Here is a 23,180-nt window from a genome sequence, read left to right as displayed (position 1 = left end):
AAATTTTGTGTGTGTAGTGTATTTGTGTGTTTGAGAAATGTTTAACTTGCCCCACTCCTGCGTATCCCTGTTGGTCCAATGGACACATGCTAGGGAGTAGGATTCCTGGTGGTCCAGTTGGATAGTTTTGTGGTTTCCAGTCCACCAATATTGGGTGCAGATCACTTTAAGAGCTCCATCGTGGTCCAGACTTACGGGGTGTAGATGGAGTTACTATTATTGCGTTTTTTTATTGTGTGGTATGTGACTTGTGTCTTTTACCCCACGATTGCGTCATGTATAGTTTGGCTGAAGAATTTAGAAGAAAAATGACTTCCGATGGTAAGTATAACTTTTATTGCCACTGTTTGCAAGATGGACAATCGCAAGTTCACCCCCCCGGTCAGTATCATTATTTAGTGACTAGGGACTGAAGATGCTTAGTCGGTGGGGGCTACTTACTAAACTATACTATCAACAGGAGGGTGAGGGGGGGGAGGGAGGATGGGGAACATTAGGATGCCCTCACGGTTTCTTTTATTTAATAGCCCATGCCTGTTCAGGTGGCCCAGACCACTTTAGCTCGTTGAAGGTTCCTTAACCCTGGAAAGGTAATTAGCACAGGTTTTAATTAACTGAAATAGTAACTTTTATGGGTTAACTCCACCCTTAGTACATTTCTACCACTGGAGGGACTTTCAGGACGTTAAGCGTCGCTTAATTGACGCTGGATGTTCTCAAGCTATGCATGAGATCAACCAGCGTCACTCAAAACTCCATCGGAAAGCATTGTAAGGCGAAGGTAAGGTGAATATTTCCTGTTGGGCCAGTCTAGTCCTGGTTACAGGGATTGGCCCTTTCTAGTTTTAAATATTTAGTAGCTGTGCCCCCACCTGTCACATTTCAGATGGTGGTACAGAGAGGTTAAAGTACTAATGGGGTCTTTTTACATTTATTATTAATTTCTCATTTTGGCAGTTGGCCAGTCACCACATGGTTAACCCGCATAGCACTGAGGATTATTTATCTATTTGCGTGCTGGCTGCTATCACTGTTAGCGGGTAAATAACGTGCATTTTATAAATCCAGATTCACAACGTTCAGGCCAGATTTCAGTAGACCAGTGGCATCAGTCTGGCTGAAATCCAAACCTAATTCAGGATTTTTTATAACCTGGGTTTTAAGTAACATGAACGGCCCTGTGCAACACAGGGATGGTTTTTGCCCCATTCAGTATTAGGCCATTCAGACTTTAGGGAATAACTCTGTTAATCCTAAAAGGGTGTAAGGAACAGTGGCGGTACTAAATGAGCTATCAATTATTTCCCAGCTGTGGATTTACTATTTGCCAATCCTTGCAGGCTTGTGTTTAACATGAGCAGTGTTTGTATGTGTGACTGATAGCATGTTTTGTATGGAGTATATGTGTGTGTGAATGTAGGAGTTTGTTTGTAGTTTTCTGTTGATTGGTTTTATGTACTGTATGCATTTGAAAGGCTGTAGTGGTTAACACAGTGAAGGAGTTTAAGCATAAGGCTATCCTAGATATAAGATAAGCCCAGAGACTAATGAAAGTATTTAGAAAATTGGGTAGACTAGATGGGCCGAATCTGCCGTCACATTCTTTTTTTTTTTTTTTTTTTTTATTGTGCAAAGATTGACATACAGATTTGAAATGCCATGACGGCAGTAATAATCATTCTAGGAAAATACCGGTACATCAAAATGTTGTCATAGCATTTGAGTATTGTGCACATTTTATAGGTTTAATAAACAAGCTAAACCGTTGATCTAAACAGAAGGTCTGACTTAGATTTGTGTTTTATCATGTTGGGGTTGCACGCCAGAGATATTATGCCACTGGCCCCTGACACCAATTATACAGCCTTAACTAACTGTGATAATTAACAGAATAAGCAAAGAAAGCAATATAAGACAACGGAGCATATTAACGGTATTGGGTGCCTGCTCTGCCAGGAGTGTTAAGCAGCTAGCAATGGAAAAAAGCAAGCTAAGCTAGCTGGATTAAGTACTGCTGTGTGTGGCCTAGCGTGGTGGGAGGCCTGTGGCAGGGTATGGCCCTGTGTGTGCAGCTACCCGATGCCTCTCAGTATTCCCACAGACAGTTCATGCTTGTCTGACCCCCGATCTACTAAGCCTTCGGCTTGACAAGAGTGGGTCCAGCATAATAAGGATGAGTCCATCATCTCGCTTGGTGAGAGGGGTGAGTGTGTATATTCCCTTGCTGCTGCCCATTCCTCCACGGGAGCTAGCTGGAGCGCAGGAGTGTCTGTCTGGGTGGCAGGGTTGGCAGTGTTGCGTGGTGAGGGGTCGGGAAGCAGACTCCGACTGTTCGTCGCCGCTAGATCTGGGATTCCCGCACGTTTGAAGGTCGGTAAGCTTAGGTGCGTTTGTGTTGGGGAACCCCTCTGCCTCACCTCCGTCTGTGCTTTCCCGATAGTTTTAGTCAGCTGAGCCTTCATGGTTTCTGGCTTTGCCGCCATTTCGGTTTTGCCCGCCAATACCGCCATTTTGGAAATGGAGGGTCTTCCTCGCTGCAGGTGCCTGGGGTTGTGGGAACAGTCTCCTGGGACCGGGATGACCCCAACCTGTCCAAAGGGGTGGGGATACGGGGCCCCTACCACGTGGCAGCAGAGATACGAGAGGAAACCGCAGGGCAGGATAGCGAGGTGGCGGCCGTCCACCTCACTCACCGCCCGGGTAGGCCCCAGATGTGGCGGTGCCGACATGCCTTTTCCGAGGTCAAATCGCTTGTGGTCAGGTTGGCCTCAGCACCAGCCCCTCTTTGCCCGCAGGACCGTTGCTTCCAGACTGCAGATAAGTAGTTTTGTGTGTTTTACAAGCTTTAAGGTCATTTTTCTGCAGGAGCTCGCCTTGTGTGCGACCTCTCAGCATGGCGGTCGGCCCCCCCCCCCACCACCACCACATTCTATGTTTCTAGTGTTTGCCTTTGAATGTAGTGGTGTGTTTGTTTGTATGCAGTGATGACGTTTGAATTTGTGTGTAGTGTTGGTGTTTGAATGCTGAGATGTGTGCACATATACACTTCCATACGCACACAGATACACACTAAAAGTCAGCCACCAGGAAGTGCCTCTAGTGGCTGTCTGATTGACAGCCACTAGAGGCAGTCTTAGTCCTGCAATGTAATCATCAGGCCTAAGGGTGCCAGGGATACTACACCCAGACCACTTCAATATGCTGAAGGGGTCCAAGTGACTATAGTGTCCCTTTAAGAGGGTAAAAGATTTTAAAATCACATCTTGTTTGACTGACTGCATTTCTAGTTTTGGTCACCAGATGGTGCTAGATATCTCTGCAATTCCCTAAACTTTGCAGCTTTTTACATAAATAGTGCTATTTCCTAATCAGGTGTATGCACGCATCTGTGACCTTCACATGTCTATATGCTGGGAGGACAGTCCTAATTACATTATTTGCTGACTGCACTTCACATCTGTACTCTATCCCTGCCAGGAGTCTTACAGCTATTGATGAGGCCAAAGTCTCTGTTTATCTTTTATTAGGTGATCATTAAGACAAAACTGCTAATTTAGAGAACATTTTTATTGTGTATTTATAGCACAGCAGCCATTCTGGAAGAATCTTTCTTTTCTATCACTCCTATCCATGAATTTTTAGCTTTTTATCAGCCCGTCATCTGTCGTGTTTTGGTAACTTAGTTTTATATATATATATAATTATAATAAATTTGTCACTGTGCTAAGCAAAGAAAGTTCTTTTCTCGATTTTTATTATGCTTGCTATACAGTATTAAATAAGACTGTTGGTGTGAAATGTTTGGTTTTGATTCATGGTCATATGTTTCTTAATCTAATAAATTTGTAGAAAGTGCTTTTCAATGTAAATACTTATTCTAATTCTAATCACACACATTTGAGGATTATAAACAAAACTTTGAATGACGGATACTTTTCAAAGAAATTGCACATTTTACGCCAGGATTGACAAACTGGAAAAATAATCTGTGTTGTGTTCCATGTGACGAACCAATAAAAACGCTACATTTCGGGGGAAAACGCTCTAATTCGGCTACTTTTCCACTGTGGCTATGTTGACGCATATTATGCAATTCTTTTGAAAGTCTTGAAAATGACTGATTTATTTTTTAAATGTAATTCCACAATAGTAAATAAGATAGTGTCTGTGTGCATGTATAAATGTGGTATAACCCTTTTAATTACAGGGTCATTCATTCAAATAGGATTCAAAATTCATATCTAATCTGAGGCCACATATGCCAAATTGGAAATACGCTCCAAGTCTGCGTTGTTTTAAGTTTGGGTATTTTGTCGCAGTATATAAAACTGTTGGGTGGGAAACAAAAACATAAGATGTTTTTAATTCTTGTATGAAGACAAAAATAGAAACTGTGTCAAAACTTCCCTCTTTGTTAAACTGCACTGTATAGTACAGTGGCAATAATCTAAAATTGTTGAATAGGTATGGATTGTATTTCATAACTATATAATTGTAGCTATCGTAATTGTATTGTGTGTAACCACATTAATGGAAAGTATGTGTCCATCACTTATATGGAGTCGTGTTTCTTTTCCCATGGATCCCAGCTGGTATGTTGTTGTGGTGAAGAAAATAACAACTAGTGCACTCTTTAACCCCTTCAGGACGGAGTCAATAGTGCACGTTCTGATCAAAACAAAACGTAAACAAAAACTGGAATTTGCGCTATATGTCTGTTCAACCGTAATTCACCTCTTTCATATTATATGCACCCACACTTATTATATATCATTTTGTTCAGGAGAAACAGGGCTTTCATTTATCATTAACTATTCATATATGGAACATAATTCATTATGAATAAAATGTGAGAAAATAAGATTTTTTTAAAATTTGCATTTCCGTCTGACATTTTAACTGTGAATGTCATAATACTGTTTTACTGCAAAAAAAAATGCACATATTTGTAATCAGCGATGTGTCACGAGTACAACAGTACCCCCCATTAACAGGTTTTATGTTGTTTTGGAACGTTACAGGGTCAAATATAGAACATTCCATTTTCAAATTGAAATTTTCCAGATTAGTAATGTTACCTTTGAGACAGTGTGGTAGCCAGGAATGAGAATTACCCCCATAATGGCATAGCATTTGAAAAAGTAGACAAGCCAAGGTATTGAAAGTGGGGTATGTTTAGTCTTTTTTAGTAGCCACTTAGTCACAAACACTGGCCAAAGTTAGCGTTCATATTTGTTTCTGTGTGGAAAAAAGCAAAAACGAATATTTGGCCAGTGTTTGTGACTAAGTGGCTACTAAGAAAGACTGGACATACCCCACTTGCAATACCTCGGGTTGTCTACTTTTGCAAATGGTATGCCATCATGGGGGTAATTCTCATTCCTGGGCTACCATACGCTCTCAAAGGCAACATAACCAATCTGGCAAATTTCAATGTGAAAAAAATTAAATGCAAGCCTTATATGTGACTCTCTAACTTTCCAAACCACCATAAAACGAACGGTACATGGGGGGTACTGTTATTCTCGGGAGACTTCACTAAACACAAATATTAGTGTTTTAAAACAGTAAAACATATTACAACAATAATATAGACCATAAAAGTGCCGTTCGTTTGTAAAAAATGCAAAAAACTTCACTTTTACTTAAAATATCATCGTTGTAATACAATTTACCAGTTTGAAACACTAACATTTGAGTTCAGCAAAGTCTCCCGAGTAAAACAGAACCCCCATGTACAGGTTTTATGGTGTCTTGGAGAGTTACAGGGTCAAATATAGTGCTTGCGAATTAAATTCTCTGCACTTTCTCCGTGTGTTGTCAGGCATGTCAATCAAATTTTAATTAATCAAATCACATAATTACGTTAAAATATTATTTAAATATACACGTAGAATTTTAATATATATGCATTTATAGGTATTTAAATTTTACGTGTATACTAATGTAATCTTTTATATAATTATATGTATTTATCTCTATATATATATATATATATATATATATTTGCGGTTATTTGTATTTTATATATAGATATATATATAGAATGTCATTCTAAGTGTATTTTGTTACCGATATATATATATATATATTAATAACAAAATACAGTTAGAATGAAATTACATATGCATATATAATTTATATAAAATTTTGTTTCAATATTTTATTTATTTTATTATTTTATTTATGTATTATATTATTATTTATTATACGTATTTATATATAATATATATATGTACATCTATTATATATATAATATATATATATACATATTATATATGTAACGTCATTCTAAGTGTATTTTAATATTAATATATATACTTATATTAATATTAAAATACACTTTGTATGACGTTACATAAATATAATATGTATATATATAATATATATATTTAATTTATTTTATAACATGTTAATTATTATTTTTTTACACTACCTACCAGCAGGGGGACTGTCTGATATTTTAGACAGTCCCCCTGCTGGCAGATCCATAGCCAGCTATAGGGGGCCATGTGATCGCTCTTTGAGAGCGATCACATGGCCCCCGGGGGCCTCATTTGCCGGAGGGGGGCTGCCTGGGCTCTCAGGCAGCCCCCCAGAAGAGGATCGCGGCGGAGGTGAGTACACCTCTCCTCCTGGGGGCTTAAGCCAATACGGCGTACCATACCGTCGCAACGGCTTTAAAGCCCATTTCATGCAGGACGGCATGGTACGTCGTAACAGCGTTAAGGGGTTAAAAGTGCTTATTCAGGCAGTGCCATGGAGTATATAGAACTCTCTAGGAGGCTGCTTCTAGACTGTCTGAAGGGCCACTTCAGGATCAAAGTAAACAGCCACCTAGGGAGTAGAGCTAAGTCATGTTTCAGGTGCCTGGCAACAAATAGCTGGAAGTATTGGACAATGCTCTACGTCAGGCATTGCGCAATGATCCACTTCCATAGTTTATTTGTGTAGACGCTAAAGGTTGAATTGAGCTAAGAAGGTATCTCATGTATTAGCAGTGTCATTTTTCCGATGCTACACTCAGACTGTTTTTAGAATCACACAACTTTATAACAAAGCAGGGACTATATACATTCATTGCAACAGAGCTTTTATTCAATGTGTGTGGCAGCGGACAACCTGTCTTTTTAGTTGTGATGTGAAAGTTGTGACTGTTTATAAATCTATTTTCTTGATATTTTTTATTTTGTATTAAAGTCTATTATTTTCAGTCTCTGATTCCAGCAATGGGTGCATCAATATGTCCTGGCACTGTTTTTTTGTTTTACACCTGCATGACCTGTCCAGTTATGTGTATGAGAAGAACTGTTAAAGCATTAGTCTAGGTACCATAACCACTACAGTATGGTGTTGTGGTTATGGCACTAGCAGTAGTCAAGTTGCTTTTAAATAGTTTTTGACAGTTTCCTGGGTTCACCAGAGGCAGCCAGCCTGGCCTTCTCTTCTGATTTATCTGAAGAGCAAGTTTCCCATCTGCGTCATATCAATCCAAACATAAGCAGTATTTACAACACTCCCACAGCGGAAGTAGGGACTTCATAAGAGTTGGCCTGACTGAAGGCACCTGGGGGACTCGAGTAATTGTCAAATCAAATGGTTTAATTAATTACTACGGGAGGTGCCATGGCACTTCTGACAACGTTACCACCATGTACTGTAGTAGTTATGGTGTCTAGACTGCCATTTTAAATTAATGTTTAAGTTTCCCACCTTAGGAGAGCTCACTCAAACATAAATGAGTAAAAGCATTTTGCAGCACATGAAGTGTTGACAAGAGTAAGTCTACTAATTTAACATAAAATATAAAAAGGTATACAATGAAGTATGGTGTTACAAACACCTGGTGTAGGTCCCCCCAACCCCACAAAATACAGTGTAAAAATATTAGAATAAAAGGTGAGAGCACACTATAAAATTCGTAATATGTGTACAATCCACACACATGCAATATTACCATATAGTTGATAAAACCTAAAATGACAAAGAATTGCAGACCATAGTGAAATCTGTGTGTAATATATATATATATATATATATATATATATATATATATTACAAAATGGTCCCACTCACATGTTGCTGAGCCACTTAATAGTAGGCTCAGACTTTCAGCGCCTTCTGGTATATAAAGCGTAGTGGAGATTGAAATGATGGAATGTCAGCCCTGCTTCCAAATTGACCTACAATCTCTTCCCTGGTGGCACATGCCACATTTGGGCTAATTGGTGGTGTCCCAGAACAAGAAAAGACATCTAGGTAGCACACTAATTTTAACACAGTTACCTTTTCTGATTCATGAGATGGGTCTATTGTGCCAGTTATCTAGCGCTTGCTTAAAGCCTTAAGGACACATGACACCCTTTTATTCCAGAAGTTTGGTCCTTAAGGGGTTAAAGAATAGTATGGAAGGTAAGTAATTTTCTGTGTATAAGGTAGAATGGAAAAGGTTCACTTTAATATCTAGATAAAGAAAGGAGGAACTAAACGACAGCCCAAATCAAGCTCTCAATAGTACCATGTCCGCAGCAGACACGGGGAAGGGAGCAGTGGTGATTTTGAGTAATTTATCCTGAATCCAGATATTTCTCCAAATTGTTCTAATAACTGGAAAAGAGAGGGTATTGATTGTGTTGGATTTCTCACCATTATGAGCACGTCCTCAGCTTTAGCTGTGATTTTGTAACATTCTTGATCTATTGGGGGATTGGGTTTCTCTAATGAGATGTAATAGAGGCTTCAAGGAAAGGGGGGCAAAATAGGAGAAAGGGGGCAGACCTGTTTGGTCCCATTGGAAATTTCCAACTGTGTGCTCTGGGAACCCATAAATCCCAACTGTGCTCCTAGGATGGAATGTAATGCTTGAATTCTCATAATAAATTTAGTGGGAAATCCCCAGGTTTTCCAGGAGGCCAAACAAATCTGTCCACTCATTCCTATCCAATACCTTCTCTGCATTTAGTGAAAGGAGCAGAGAAGGCATATTGGTGGTCTCTGCCATTCACGTCATGTATTTTCCTATAACTGCCTATCGAGAATGGGTGGTCTGGGAGAATCAAACTAGGAAGAGTTGGGCCAGTTGTCCTGTTAGTAACTTGGCTGTTATGCTCTGTAAATTCATGCTGTAGAGGTCACTAGAGAGCCTTGAGCAGAATGAACCGTGGCAATCGACTTAGACCACTGTCTAGACAGCGAGCTATAGAGGTGTCTATTCTGTTTGCCCCTTTTGTGAAAAAGAAAATTCTGTACATCTTGATTTGCCAGGCCATATCGTCAAGGTTTTTGTAGTCATGGCTGTCTTGTATTGGACTTCTACTTTTCTTAGGGCTTTCTGAAAGGAGAATAGTGTCTCATACTTTTTCTATTTCTTATAGGAGGTTATCTTAAAAGCCCAGTTATGAATGCTTTAGGAGTAGACCACACTGTCGCCATATCTATGCTGGGGTAATTGTTTTCATTAAAGCTGCTTTTCAGAGCTTGGGGAATCTAGGCTTGACTTCTGGATCTTTTAAAAATGGCGCTACAACAATGGGGGTCTCCTGACTAGGCCTTGCAAATATATTGCTATATGTGGTCCAACCAAGTAAAAATATTGATTTCAGTTCTGCTAACACACGGAAACAGTTTATCGCTAAAAAATAGGTAAATTCTTTAATATGTACCATGTTGGGCAGATTAAAATGGGAAATCTGTTGTGTCAGGGTGCTGCGTTGTCCCCATATCTATGATACTCAAATAATTTATTCTGCCTGCCACTGCCCAGAAATCACACCATACTAGGTCTGGAGCTTCTATCTGCTGCCGGACACATGATTGCATTACAATCCCCGGCCCCCATCAGAAGTTGATCATTCAATAAGGGCCTAACTACCTGCTCCATTTCTCCTCATAACCCTGTAAGTAAGTGTATTCCCTCAATACATTAGAGACAAGACATGGGCCATTTTGGTGAATAAGCACTGCAATCGCAACCCAATTGTGCTTGCGTATGAGTTGGAAGCATATAACTCGTCAAAATTCCAATCAGTAAGGGACAAGGACATAGAACAAGATAAATGTGTTTACTGCAGGAAAGCAATGTCTGCCTTAAGTCTTTTTAAACTCTTGTGCTGGCCACTCCATGTCCCTCTAGGCCATGCATCACGGCTGGGGAAAATGGTGGGATGGAAAAGAAAAAGAGGATGCGTGACACATGCAACAAAAGAAAGTATATACTCAAACTAGTTCCTGAACTTGCAAGATACAATAGGGGTGACCATCCCCCATAGTCTAATTAGGCTATGAAAGGAGAATGTGATACTCCGGCTAGTGTACAGCCATGAAATTGAAAATATAAAATTATTAAACAGTGCACATAAAGTAATATAGTCATTATTAACCCAGATTTTATTAACTGAATCTCAAAGTGTAGTCAGACTCCTACTGCTAATCCTCAGAGGTAAAGTAAAGGGGGAAAGAGGGGATTTGCCAATGGATGGGTCCAGTTGTCTCTTATCTAGATGGACAAAAGAGCACGACTATACTGAGCTCTGTAATGATAAACGCCTCCTTCCCTCCCTCCCTCTGTCACAGATAACCATGTGTGTAGGTTGGAAGCCTATCTGCATAAACTTAGATAAGCTAACCTCTTCATCAATAAAGCTATTATATGTGTATTGTTGTGAGTAGCCCCTATCCATTTCAGCTCTTATTCTATCCAACCTATGTCCCTCTTGGAAAAAAGGAGTCAGTAAAACCATAATTTACTTGACTCAGGAACTAAAAATAAGCTAAAATCAAACTCTGTTTGTTGAATGTGCAGTAGAACAAACACGTTTGCACTAGAACAATCCGGAGCCCAGGAAATGGTCCACCTTAGTAGATGGCCCCCTTAGTGCTACTGGCAGGATCCCCGTAAGAAACCTCCCCCCCAAAATAAACACCTAGGGTTCTACCTGATACTGCCAAAGGCACAGTAGAGCACTGTAGCCCATTGTCGCCATTAGGACATGTCATTACATTCTGAACATCATGGGCTTTAACAACATTAGGAAGTTAATGACATGCCCTAACACCTGTGCCAGTGCAGCGTCCCAAATCCCACCGAAACCTGGCAACCCATGATACAATTTCACAGCCAATGATTTGTATCATGGGCTGTAACATTTTATTCTACCTCTCTCTTTCCTCACTTTGACGAGAGAGGCAGAAAGATCATTGCTGGCTGTGTTCCTTAATTTTATTGTTTTAAAGAAATGTTAAAAATCATTTCATTTAACCCTTTTCAGATAGCTCCATAATGGGGAGTAAGGTGAGCAAGTCCTGGTAGTAAATCATAGAGGGGGCCATACCTGTGAGGTCAGTAGTGAATAATATACAGGTATACCACTTGTGTGCCAAGTATGTCTTCATACAGGTATTCTCCCTGGGGTACTCAAGAATCAACAGCATCATAAAAGTACTTTGGTAATAGAGTTAAAGATGGTTCTAGATTTTTGATTGATAAAATGCTGTCCGGAGCTTCAATATCAAGATAGTGGAAACATGTCAGACGGAAGAAGGATGACTGCCATTTTTGAAGGCCCTTAATTTAAATGGGTGTCACCATGCAAAAGCCACGTTTGTGGAGCACAGTAGGTCTATTAGGGGCCTCAGAGTCCCCTCTTTTGAATGGTCAATGGTGATAGATATTTAATTACTGGGCGACTGCAGCCAAGATTGGAGTGGAAACCACGGTACCCCAGGGCCAATGTCCTAGGCTTAGCCCCCACCTCCCCAAGAACCATAGATGAGAGCTTAAGCCTCAGTCAGGCAGGAGAGAGAACGTAAGCCTGGACAGGTCAGAATAGAGGGTGTAAGCCTGTGCGAATGGTGACCCTGATAGACCCTGAAGTTCTGAAGGATTTGGAAATCCTCACTCAAGATGTAGCCTTAAAAGTAGATCAAATGATTTCACTAATGAATTAACTCAGCCCCACCAACGGCAGGACAACTTGGCCTGGCAAGCGGCATCCAGGACTGAAGCATGCTCCCTGGCCTCCCTAGAGCCAGGTGGGCAGGACTGAAGCATGTTACTGTCCCTGGTTGCCACCTCCTGAGGGACAGGGAGAGGGGCTTAAAACTGGACCAATTTGAGGGCTTAAGCCTGGGTCAGTTAGAGAACGGTCTTAAGCCTGGGTCAGTCTGGCTGGGGAAAAGCTCAATGTCTGCTAATACCACAAACCAGTTTGTCTAGGAGTTGTTGTCTAGATCAAAAAAGTCAGATAAAAAATAAAAATTGTCAAATAAAAAAAACAAAAAACATTCGAGGGCGTAGCTAGCAAGGGATCAGAGTGGACGCCCTGCACCGAGCTCTGTGACCAAATAGGCAAAAAATGTGATTTACCAGTGGAATCCCAGCCCAAAACACTACCAAGACTTACCACCAATACAGGAGGTGAGAATGAGCAGAAAATCTAAAAAACCCAGAGCCGATAGATGCCCTACAAGCAGAGATATTGGGGATCTGCTGCGGAGCTCCCAACAGGCTACATAGGCCAAGATGGCGCTGGGAGAAGAACTGTCTTCCTACTCCTCGGAGGAAGCACTTAATGAGCCGTGAGAGGGAGCCTCGCTTGCATTACCACAAGAGCCCAGCCCCAAACCCTTGAATGCCTGGGACCCGGTCACAACGGATCTGCTCCACAGTATGCTGGCAAACCTGCAAAAGAATATTGCAGCCGATATGGCCTACTACAAAACTGCCCTCGAAGGCACCACAACCAAGATCACTCTGCTTGAGGTCTCCTCTAGCACCCACAACACCAGGTTAACAGCTGTTGAACAAAAGGTGTTCGACCTGCAAAGACAACAACTCGCCACCACGGAGAGAACAGACGGAGATATAATCTTAAAGTGAGGGGTGTTCCGGAGTCAGTGGGCCTCCCCAACTTATCCCATTTCATGCGCCGCCTGTTTTCTGCCCTGTTACCACTGAAACAAGTGAAGGCTATCAGATTGGATTGGATGTTCCACTTTAAAAAATGGCGACCGCTCCAATGTTGGCCCCTTTGAAGGCGATACAATACTGATATTCCCTATTCCCAGATCTCACGAAGGGTACGCTTACCTGGCGAAGAACCCAGCAACCGCTACTGCAAACCCTCCACACCAAGACCATTCTCTATAAATGTGGGGATCCACGGGTGCTCCTCTTCACCCATTATGGATCCAATCATAGAGCACAGAGCTCGCAAGAACTGGAAGCACACCTGCATACCCTGCATCTCCTGGTTTCCCCAACAATGGAGAAGGTGGGACTGTCACGGCTAGACCCCTCGGCCATCCCGGAGTTCACCCTCCGAGCGTTTCAGGGTGCAGTATCTGCTAGAACACTGACTGGAGGGACTGTACCCTGAAACAAGTAACAGGTCCAACTGGGGACCCCTCATTCCACCATAATAAATAAGCTGAAATGTTGATATAAGTTTGCCTATCCACCAAAGCTCTTCTTTGCTTTATGTTTGTTTCTCTTTTGATTTTAACCTTTATATATTCATTGTGTCTGCTACCAACACTTGTGTGCACACTACCACTGCGACTCAATCCCAACGACACTGACTAAGGCAACTACACAGCCACCCACTGACATTACATGACTGTACACTACACACCAGTCCCACTCAGACATAAGCCATCGCCCCCCCCCCCTCCCCTCCCCCTCCCACCCTCGTTACCGGTGTTTTGACTGACAAAAAGCTGACAATCCTTTGTCTCCTTGTGGGGGGTGACTCCCTTGACAGGCACAGTCCCACTGTAACTATTTGCTAAAATCTACTCACATGCCCATATAGCAATCACTAACTTTGCCATGGTATTTGTACCTATTGTTATATTACTACTTTAAAATAAAACAATACTGCATGCACTCACCCGCTTGACATTGTGTAGCCCTTGTGGGCCTGATTGTATCATGCTGATCTACCTTTGATGTGTATTGTTTTTCTCACATGCAGTATGTAAAAAAAAAAATATATATATATATATATATATAAAAAGTCAGATCAAGTTGTCTGGGTCCATCCCAGTCTGTGGAAAAAGAAAACAATGATCTCCCTTGCTGCCTGCTGTGCCTTAATGACATCCTCAGTGTTCCATCAGCTTCAGTGATGTCACCTTGTCCAAGTGATGTCACTGAGCAAGCCTATTCATAGCCAGCACAGCTAAGGTCCTTGTCAGCCCATCCAGAACGTTGACAGAACAATGATGCAGGTGGGCAGTTTCAGTTGAATATTCGCCCAGACTGAAAGGAGGTATGGGATTTTAAAGTTATGGCCAGTGTAGACAAGGTAAGAAAAACAGGTATTTTTATGCAGTAGAGCTGTTTCTGTCATGTCAGATCTCTGTTTTGGACTGGATGTGATTTTATCTATTTATTTTAACAGAGCTTTAATGTTTGATTGTGCCCTTTAATTTGTTTGTTTAGTAGTGTGCCATTAGTGACTTCTACTATTTTATTTTACTTACATTTATATTGTTCCCAGTGGTTTTGAGTTAGTGGCTGCAATATGTATAACATTTGCGATATTGTTCTCACTACTAATTTTAAAACAGGAGTTTCACGTGAGGGTATTGAGTTCAGTATATAAGGCATGCTTGTTGTGGAAAACGCCACACATTTAAAAATAGCCAATAGGCAAAAAGCTTCTGTGTGACATAGTCACAACATTCCTAGAGGGGCGGAGCTTTTATTAAGTGTCCTTACTGTGGGGAGGATGGGTTTTTTCACACTGCCAATTTTACCAGAGCAATTTTTAGCTCTTAATTGTTTAAGTATGAATTTTTAATGTGAAAGCACCCTCCTTTTTTTCATTGCAATACTAAGAGCACTGCTGTTGTCTTCTGATTTTATTAAAGGACACAGAGGCTCCTATTATGCTATTCTCTTTCTTTTATTCCTCAGCAGCAAAAGAGAGAAATACTGTAAATATTCAACAAAATTTAAATAATAACATCATTTACCCCAAAGGGTTAACCATATATAACACATTAACCAATGAGAGTGTCCCTATCCTAATAATGTCCCATGTGACCTTAAGCCACTTCTCTTTCTTTTGCTGCTGCCTCCTCAGCTAAGTACAATTTTACATCTCTCTACATATCTGGAAAATTATCTATTTATCTCTGTTTAGTTTGGTACATTTGCCTTAATTTAACCTTGTTGCATTACCTATGCCTTATTTATCCTTTTTTTCTGTGGTAAATTATTTGTTTTTTATCACTGTTTTATTGCTGTGTTTGTTGCTCCCTTTTCCCTCCCCTCCCTCAGTCACCTGGTCAGTTTGATAATCTTCCGACCAGGCTTTTCTACCATCCTGCTTTGAAGGGACCTCGGTCTCGGGCTCCCTCCTCGCACCGGGTACCATATCCCGCGGTCCCGGCGGTTCTCGGCGGTTCTCGGTGTTAGCCGCGGCTAAGTGCCATGCGCACATAGTGAGTGCGCATCGCGGTGGCCATGTTTTGATTGGCGGTTTTGCCGCGCTTTTTCCTAACGTGTCTGTGTTACTAGCCTGCTCTACTGCTCTAACTGTGCCTAGTTTTTTCTTGTTACTCAGCTTTGCATATTGTTTTACTTGTGCCTCTTAAAGCTGTATTGTTTAAATAGCTTGTGCCTCTTAAAGCTGTATTGCTTAAATAGCTTGTGCCTCTTAAAGCTGTATTTCTTAAATAGCTGGTGCCTCTTAAAGCTGTATTGCTTAAATAGCTGGTGCCTCTTCAGCTGTTGGCTTATTTAGCTAGCTGCTAAACTGTCACACTCCTACTCCACAGATAGTAGTGCCCAGTTAAGGCTAAACATATTTATCTGTCGGTCATTTAATCCTTTTCTCCTGGCCATGCATTCAAATAAAATGACTGATATTTCTGGCTCTGCCACCAACGTCACCATGACCCCTAAACCCCGTCCGGAATCCAAAACTCCTGCAACAATTGAAGGGCCACAGGAGCAAATGGACTCTGAAGAGTTGCATTCCCTCCTGGACGCGGCTATGACGAAGTCCGTGACACAGGCCATATTTACCGCTATGGGGGCCAAGTCAGACAATATCTCACTGTCAATTACCAAGGCACTGAAATCCTCCACTTTTAACCCCCCAGAGGATAATCCGGTAGCCCCTAGTGGGCGTAAGGCCGTCATAAAGTCTCACCACCTGGACGAAAATGCCTCCAAAACAATACAGACGGACAGGGTACGTCCTGTCACAGATCATGTAGTTGAACCACAACAAGGAGCCCCCCACCGGGCAAAATCAGTGAGGAATTGGAAAAGGGCTAGAACCCTCATTGAATCCTCCGAATCTGAGTCGGAGCAAGAGGAGGCACAGAGCGAGTCCGATGAGGAGGACTCTTATGACCCCGGTTTTTTATCTCCCTGAGCACAGCTCCATGACAGGAGCGGGAGCAGACTCCAAAGATGGAGTAGACGACTCCACCCTGGTTGATCCCCGACACCTTGCAACACCCGAGATCCTCGGAGTGGTATCCCCTAGAGCACGTTGCAAAATATATCGCTGCTTGTATTACAAAACCACTCAACAAGGTGGCACGGAGCAAACTCCGGGCGGAAAGCCCACGCCCCACTATTCCGGATATGGCATGCGCCACCCCGGACGTAGATCAAAACATTGCCCAATTCTTGGGGAAATCAGGCTGGAAAGCCAAGAAGGGCCTGGATTTTGCCTGGCGGAATTGACAGGACAAGGTCCTGGATATCCTAGGGCCAATTGCAAAAATGTTCGACATGGTCGAAGGCGCAATAACAGGTGGTACCCCGGTGGATTTAGAGGCACTCAAGGGGTGGATCCAGCGAGCCATATGCCTGCTGGGCAACGCCAATACGGCGGTAGCCACAGAACGGCACAATCTTGATAAAAATAGAACCTAAGCTAGTGAACCTAGCTATTTCAGAGCCTGGACCCCAGGCAAAAGCCGTCCTATTTGGAGATACTTTTGTTAAAGAGCTAGGCACATATGTAGGCACCTTTACGGCACTTGATAAAGCTCAGGCCAACATGAAACGAGGGTTCCACCAGAGAGTTTTTGGCGGAGCCGGCAGAAATCGGGGCTGTCAGCCCGTCCGAGTACCCCGGGGTTCATACCGGAGCTACCGAGGCCCCATACAGTCCAGGCTTACAACACCTGAACCCAGAACTACCACACCGTTCTTCCCAGTCCGGGGCAGACCATGGCAGTTTCGGGGACCCAGAGGTTCTTCCTATGGCCGACGACCTTATGGTAAGTTCTATACCTCGACATCTGGCTTCACTAACTATGGTAGGGGGCAGACTGTGTCATTTTGTCACTGCATGGCGCAAGCTCACTGCAGATGCATGGATCCTTCACACTGTTCAGGGATACTCTATAGATTTTGTACACTACCCTGTTCAAATACAACCCCCCAACCGCATGGTGTTTCCCACTCACGACCAATACCTAATATCTCAAGAAGTACAAGCCTTAGCCTCCAAGGGCGCTATTGCAGAAGTCCTCCCTCTCACACCGGGTTTCTTAAGCAACCTCTTCCTGGTTCTCAAAAAGGGCAGAGGCGTCCATCCAGTCATCAACCTACGACCCCTAAACATGTTTGTCACATGCCACCACTTCAAGATAGAAGGCATCCACTCTCTAAGAGATCTCCTGATTACAGGGGACTGGATGGTCAAGCTCGACTTGAAGGATGCGTACCTCACGGTTCCGATGGCCGAAGAGTGCCAAAACTTCCTACAATTCCAATGGGAAGAGACCTTATGGCGATTCAAATGCCTATCGTCGGCACCATGGTGCTTCACGAAGCTCATGAAACCAGTGGTCGCCCTCCTACGCAGCAGAGGAGTTCGACTCATAATATACCTGGACGATATCCTCATAATGGCGCAAGACCATCATCTGCTCCACGAACATTTCTCGTGGACGAGGACTCTACTAGAAAACCTGGGGTTTCTAATCAACTGGGAGAAGTCGGTCACCAAACTCTCTCAGTCAATAGAATTCCTGGGATTCACTATAGATGCTGTGAACGGAGCACTTCTACTCCCGACAGCCAAAGTCAAATCCATCAAAAAGGAAATCAGGCGGACTTTAGCATGTCCCATTCTTACCTTGAGACAACTGGCCAGAATTTTCGGCCTCCTCTCAGCATCAATCCAAGCCATATTCCCTGGGCCTCTGCACTACAGGGCACTCCAACGACTGAAAGCCAAATACCTTCGCTCAGGGCACTCATACTCAGACTCTGTTCCTCTCGACTGCACTGCCAAAGAGGAACTCAAGTGGTGGCTACAACACATGGAAGCATGGAACGGCCGAGCGATCTTCGGGAACCACCCCAGACATCATAGTGGAATACGATGCAAGCATGCTCGGCTGGGGAGCGCGCTGTGGAGCTATCTCCACCGGTGGAAAATGGTCCCTAGAGGAACTGAAACTACATATCAACTGCCTAGAACTGCTAGCAGGATCGTTTGCTCTACGGAGTCTTTTAAGTATATCGACCATCTGCTCCATTCTATTACGCATGGACAATATATCAGCGGTCCGGTATACCACCTCAGGGGCACAAAGTCAACAATACTAGCAGAACTGGCGAAAGATTTCTGGCAAGTCTGTCTGGACCGCAACATTTTGGTACAAGCAGAGTACATTCCGGGGATGTCCAACATAGTGGCGGATTGGAACTCCAGACACCTACGAGATGCCAGCGACTGGCGGATGAACCCGGTCATCTTCAGCCACTTACAATCACTTTGGGGCCCCCTGGACATCGATCTCTTTGCGTCACACTTGAACACACATTTGCCAAAATTCTTCAGCTGGAGGCTGGGTCCGGAAGTTCTGGCGACGGACGCTTTCCTCCAACCATGGCCGAAAACCCCTCACTACGTTTTCCCTCCTTTCTCCCTAATCGCATGAACTCTACTGCATCTCAGACGTCACCGAACCTCCCTGATCCTCATAACCCCCTTTTGGACGTCTCAACCCTGGTCCATAGATCTCCCGAGATTACTACTGGTGACAACCGACCTCATACGGGATTCCGACGGAAACTCACACCCCCTTTTACTTCAGTGGACATCTCAAGCTCTTGGCATAGCTCCTCTCAGGGGACCTTATTACATCCCAAATGTTCCACAGGCAACTCTGGATCTCCTGGCAGGAGCTTGGGCCCCAGGAACAAGGAAGTCGTACCTACATGCCTGGAACGCATGGAATGGTTGGTGCATGGAACAACACATGGATCCCATATCTGCAAATGTAAGTCAGGTTCTGAGTTTCCTGACTTCACTTTACGACTATGGTCTGGCATATCATACAATTAACTTGTATAGATCAGCGATCTCGGCAGGCCATCAAGGCTGGAATGGACTCCAAGCAGGAAAGCACCCAGTGGTTTGTCGACTTCTACGTGGCATCATGTTTGCACGCCCACCAAGACCTAAATATGCAACCTTATGGGATGTTGGCCTAGTTCTCAGACTTTTTTTCGAAAATTGGCCAAGAAATGAGGAACTCTCGATCAAGCAACTCACTACTAAGTTGGTTACGCTATTGTGTCTAATCTCCTGTAAACGTGTCTCAGATGTCCGAGCACTGGACCTCACGGCACGCTCGTTTACACCAGAAGGAGTCTCCTTCAACATATCAAGACGTACGAAGACATCCATTACATCAGTCTTCTACCCAGCCCTTCCACATAACGTTAAGTTATGTCCAGTAGCCTGCCTCAAGGAATATCGAGGCAAGGACCGTCTCGATTCGTGATTTCCCGTATCCAGATCTGTTTCTGGCACCCTGACAACCTCACCATCCAGTTTCTACTATCACTATATCTCGCTGGGTTAAATGGATCATGGAATCGGCGGGCATTGATACCTCCACATACGGAGCACATTCTGTAAGGGGTGCTATGGCATCAAAACCCGTTTCTTTAGGTGGTAGGCTCGAAGACCTCCTCCGTGCAGCTGATTGGTCCAGAGAATCTACGTTCCGAGAATTTTATTTCCGACCAATTTCTCATTTTTCCACTTCAGTGATCACGCAGCTTTGAACTAGCATAATAGGAGCCTCCGTGTCCTTTAATAAAATTACCAGATTTTACTAATTTCATGAGGTAAAGTCATGATTTTATAAAGGACACGGAGGCGAGTATTATCCCACCCAATTCAGGTAAGTTACGCCCTCCCTGTGAATATACTGTCATGTAATGGGGCACGAGTTGTGTAATAATGTGATTTATTCTTTCACCTGATGACTAGTACTGAAATTACAAATTGGTTTTTGGTAGATAGGATCGTAATATAATATGGAAATAAGATCCAAGAACATATTTTACCATTTCATTTCTTTGTTTTACAGCCTCCTAATTGGGTTGTCATTCTGGTCCATGCCTGCCCATACAAGTTCAAGCAGAAGGTTGCCTGTTTCATCTGGAGCCCGTTGCTATAAGTTTCTTCAGTGTTCATCGACAACATCAAAAGAAAGAGGAGTGGCTTAAGGTCACATGGGACATTATTAGGATAGGGACACTCTCATTGGTTAATGTGATATATATGGTTAACCCTTTGGGGTAAATTATGTTATTATTTAAATTTTGCTGCTGAGGAATAAAAGAAAGAGAATAGCATAATACTCACCTCCGTGTCCTTTATAAAATCATGACTTTATGTCATGAAATTAGTAAAATCTGGTAATTTTCTATCATTTTTTTCTGATCACACTGGGATGTCTGCCTATCATCTAAGGCCAGCCCAAACATGTATTCCTGACCCTATAGTGTTAACACCACCATCTAGCCCCCCTGGGCCCCTCATGCCTCCATAAATATAGTAAAAATCTTACTGTATTCAAGCCTGAAGCTGTAAATCTGCATGCTGTTAGACTCAGAAAAACAAGCAGTCTGCTGACATGTGGTAGCCTGATCCAATCACAGTGCTTCCCCATAGGATTGGCTGAGACTGACAAAGAGGCAGATCAGGGGCAGAGCCAGCATGATTCAAACACAGCCCTGGCAAATCAGCATCTCATCATAGAGATGAATTGAATCAATGAATCTCTATGAGGAAAGTTAAGTGTCTGCATGCAGAGGGAGGAGATACTGAATATCAGGATGCTCGTGCACAGCAGATCTGAGTGGATGGAGGCATATTATATATTATCAACTCCGAAGTCCCTCTGGTTTACTCTGTGTGACTGCAACTGGAGGTGTACCTAGCTTTTAATGTAAACACTGTATTTTCTCAGAAAATACAGTGTTTACATGAGAGGCTGCAGGGAGCTATAGTTCTCACCTGAACAACCTCATTAAGCTGAAGTTGTTCCGGTGACTGTAGTATCCCTTTAAGTAATCACAGCTTCATTTTGTCTCCCTCTCCATTACTTAAACAAACACTCTAGTATCAGGAATACAAACAGGAATACTATAGTACTGGAATATATCATTAGGTCCCTGTTCCCTCTCTGTGGAGATTCAAGGTAGCTTACTTACCTTTTCTCCACAGTTGCACCAGTCTCACTGCGGCTAGTCCCGCCTCCATGGCTGAGATGATCAATCTTTATGATTTCATCCAATCCAATGGGCAAAATAGTGCACCAATCAGCATCTCCTCATAGAGATGCATTGAATCAACTCATATCTATGGTCAAAGTTCAGCGTCTCCATGCACAGCTAGGAACCATTTCTAGTGGCCATCTGACTGACTGCAACTAGATGTGTTACTAGCCAGCAATGTAAATGCTGCCTTTTATCTGGAAAGGGAGTGTTTACAGTGCTAAGACTGCATGACATGTGCACAGACGTTATTCGGCATGTGCAAAATTATAAATAAAAACACAGACACCGCTTATTCTGTTGGAGTACAACGTCCACAGCTTTATTAATTATAAAATATTTAAATTAACAATTTAGGGTCATTGTCAACAGTAATAACTCCGTTCCTCTCGATCCCAAATACCCCTGACAATGACCCTACCAAAACAATACAAACATAACAATTGATACATAACGAATAATACCTGGCCTACCAAAGAGGCCCCCAACATTTGTTTACCTGCAGGGGTGTACCCAGACACCCCTACACCCCTAGGTTCGTCGCCACTGACGGGCTAGAACCTACCAAACACTTTAACTTCCGGCCTACTCCAGCCTAGAACTTGGCATAACACATTCATAACCCCCAAATAGCCAGTTTACCCAAGCCCTATTTCCGCCACAGCACATGACTTGACCCCTTAAGCTCATGTGCGACCCCCACCACACATAAATAGGGCCTGCGCAATCCCCTCTTGCAAGCCTAAGTTGAATAAGTCGCAACCTACATCAGAAAGGTGCACACCGTCCGACCTAAAGTAACCTGGTAACATCTCCTCCAGTTCCCTGTGCCGTACCACTACGCCCCCCACTCTCCGAAAAAAACTAGCCATGATCTTATTGATCTTACCCCTGGATCGTGCGACCGCAGCCGTGTCCCTGGCGTGTCTCCACCTGCACCGAGGCACCATCTCCGACCACACCACCGTCACGCCAGGGACCAGGTCCCGCAGCCGATCCAAATCCCGCTTCATTTGCCTTACCAAGCCGCGCAGCGGCACCAAACCCAGGTCATTGCCCCCGCCGTGGATCACCACCACGTCTGGCAATGCCCGTCCCGTCACCTTGCAAAAAAGTTCCCCACTGATGCTCCGCCAGTCGAAGCCCCGATAACCAAACCAGTATATCTCCACTTGCTCCAAAGGAAAGCCCAGCTGTATCCCATTCCTTCGAACTGCAGCTCTCTTCTGAGCCCAATAGATGTAAGAATGACCAATTATCCATGCCGTCCAACCTAGGAGAGACAAAACAAAGGTAAACATCGCCCCTGCAGCCCAGCTGCACCCCCACATCGTTATGTTCACACCAACCTGTCTGGGCGCACATACGAGCGAAACCGCATTGATTCCCAACGACCGATACGCTTGATCCGCTCGTCCCCCAAACCCAGCCGTGCGGCCTCCGTGGCCGCCCCAATGCGGAAGGAGTGCGTTCCGAATTGTAAGGGATCCAGCCCCATCCCCTTTAACCCCAACCGAAAAACCTTAGTAAATTGGAAGCGCGACAGCGCTGAACCATCCGCATGCACTAGGAAGCAACCCATAACTTCCGGCCTTAACTCCAGGAACCTGGCCCCGCAGGC

The sequence above is a fragment of the Pelobates fuscus genome, chromosome 4, assembly GCF_036172605.1.
Source record: "Pelobates fuscus isolate aPelFus1 chromosome 4, aPelFus1.pri, whole genome shotgun sequence".
NCBI lineage: Eukaryota > Metazoa > Chordata > Amphibia > Anura > Pelobatidae > Pelobates > Pelobates fuscus.
Note: the sequence above shows the minus strand (reverse complement) of the source record.